The sequence below is a fragment of the Cicer arietinum genome, chromosome 7, assembly GCF_000331145.2.
Source record: "Cicer arietinum cultivar CDC Frontier isolate Library 1 chromosome 7, Cicar.CDCFrontier_v2.0, whole genome shotgun sequence".
NCBI lineage: Eukaryota > Viridiplantae > Streptophyta > Magnoliopsida > Fabales > Fabaceae > Cicer > Cicer arietinum.
In genome coordinates, this window is record NC_021166.2 from 35,822,888 (window position 1) to 35,825,855 (window position 2,968).

A 2,968-nucleotide genomic window follows, 5' to 3' on the forward strand; every position below is an offset into this window, starting at 1 on the left:
TCCTTCATTGCCTCAATCCAAGATTGATCAATTATGACTTCTTTAATTGATTTTGGTTCAACCTGAGATATTACTGCCATGTTGTTTTCATCATTCTTGAATGATTTTCTTGTTCGAATCCCATGAGTCGTGTCTCCAATAATTTGAGTTTGAGGATGATCTTCATCCGTTCCCCAGCTTTTTGGTGGAGAATGAAACTGAGATTGTTTATCAATCTCTGTTTTCTGCAGACTGTCTTGCTGCTGTAAACCAGTTTGAATTTCTTCTTCCTCATCCTATTTACTTATATCCAAGTCATCAAGCTCATAAAATAATATGTGCATACTAATTTCTACAACTTTAGTTAGATTAAATACTCTATATTCTGTAGAATCAGTTGAGTAACTAAGAAAAATTGATTTATCAGATTTTGCATCAAATTTTCCAATGACATCTTTGTTGTTTAAAATATAACAATAACAACCAAAAATATGAAAGTAAGAAATGTTTGGTTTTCTATTTTTCCAGATTTCATATGGGGTTTTGTTGATGATTTTTCTTATGGATACACGGTTTAAGATATAACAAGAGGTGTTTACGGCTTCAGCCCAAAAGTATCTTTCAACATTAGACTCTTCCAAGATTGTTCTTGCCATTTCTTGTAATGTTCTATTTTTCCAATCAACAACTACATTTTGTTGTGGAGTTCTTGCGCATGATAGATTATGAGAAATACCAAGTTCATCAAAGAATGTTTTAAAAAAAGCATTTATGAATTCTCCTCCATGATCACTTATTACAGAAATGATGTTGGATTCTTTTTCATTTTGTGCCTTTTTGCAAAATATTTTAAATGTGTCAAATGCATCGTCTTTTTGTTTTAAAAATAACACCCAAGTGAATCTTGAGAAATCGCCAACAATAACAAAACCATATTTCATTCCTCCTAGACTTCTTGTTTTTATTGGCCCAAAAAGATCCATGTGAAGTAGTTCAAGAGTTTTGTTTGTGGTTACAAAATCTTTTGAATTAAAACTACTCTTGACTTGCTTTCCTTTTGCACATGCTTCACATATTTTATCTTTTTCAAAATTGAGTTTGGGTAATCCTCTAATAAGATCTAACTTTGAGATTTTTGAAATTGTTTTCATACTAATATGTCCAGCTCTTTTATGTCATATCCATTTATCTTTATTGATTGACATAAAACAGGATTCATCAGGTAGTTCTTCAAGATGTAAAACATATAAATTTTTCTTTCTATTTCTAGAAAACAGTGTTTCTCCAGTTTCAATTTTTCTGATTTCACGTACCTTTGGTTTGAACATAACTTCACATCCATTGTCACATAGCTGACTTATGCTTAAAATTTTTGTTTTAAACCTTCAACATATTGAACATCAGTTATCAGAGCAGAGTTTGTCTTACCAATAGTTCCTTTACCTTTAACCTGAGCTTGGTTGTTTTTCCCAAAAGTAACCGATCCTCCATCCTTCTTGATGAATGTCATAAAACAATTTTTATCTCCTGTCATGTGTCTTGAACAACCATTGTCCAAGAACCAAGGCTTTCTCTTTATATTTTGAAATCCAACCTACATAAGATGTTATCTCAGCCTTAGGTACCCACATTGTTTTGGGTCCTTGAAAGTTATTTTTGAAGATTTCTTTCTTCTTAAGATAGCACATCGTTTTTTTATGACCGGTTTTGAGACAATGTGAACATGTAATTGTTGATCTTGGAATTGATGTAATAATCTGGTTTCAAAAGGTTTTAAACTTGATTTTGAAGTAGTTCTAGATCGTCCTCCTTTTTCCTGATTTTCTGGAGAAAGATCAGCTTTTGTTTTGGAACGTTCTCTGTTTTAGGAGCAGTCTGGAGAATGTTTTCCTTTTTGCAGATTTTTCAGTACTAGTTAAGCAGAACGATCTTCTCCTTTAATAAACTTTTTGCCTTTAATCTTTTCATCTCTTTTTCTAAAATATCAAGCAAATTCTAGATGTCCATATTTTTTTACAGTATGAACATCTAGTTTTACATTTTTCTTCCTTTCTTTCTGGAACAAAAAAGTTTTCATACATTTTTGTTTTTTGAGTTTGATTAAAACCATGACCAGCTTTATCAAAAATTCCTATTTGAGATCCCATGATTTTCTAAAAAGTTTCAGTGGCTTTAATGAAATTTAACGAATCAGTTTTAAGAAGTTCATTTTCAGTTTTAAAGAGAACATTCTCCGTTTTCTTTGCAGAACATTCTTGACCTTCTCGATTTTCCAAATTTTGTTTGTGTTTCTTTTAGTTCTTGAATGATACTTTTGAGAACATTATTCTTAGTTTGACTTTTTTCTTTTTCTTTATGAAATTATTCTTTCAAAAGCTACATTTTTTAATAAGAAGATTTGAATCTTTTAACAAGTTATCAAATTCTTTTCCCATTTGTTCACATAAATAACAAGGTTCAAGATTTATTACCGCATTTTCTTTTGTTTTTGCCATCAAGCATATGTTGGCTTCTTCACATTCTTCAGTTTCTGATTCTTCTGAATCATCCCATGTTGCCATCATTGATTTCTTTTTTTAAAGGAAATCGTTTTGGTGGTTTCTTGTTTAAGGGACATTCTGTTTTGTAATGTCCTAATTTATTACATCCAAAGCATGTGACTTAACTTTTGTCCACTTCTGCTTTTTGATTTGTGTTTTGAAATCCCTTTTTGATTTGATCTCTTCTTCTCATCATTCTTTGTATCCTTCTGGTAAGAAGAGCAATTTTATCAACGTCTTCTTGTTCAGTTTCCTCTGGTTCTTCCTCTGTTTGTACTATGATGTTTTCTTGAGATGCTTTTAGTGCTATTACCTTTCCTTTCTTGACTAGTTTGTCTTCTTGTAGCAATACTTCATGTGCTTTTAAGGTTCCAATTAATTCTTCCAAGGGAAGTGATTCAAGATTCTTGGCTTGGCTTATAGTTGTTACCATTGGTCTCCATATGATT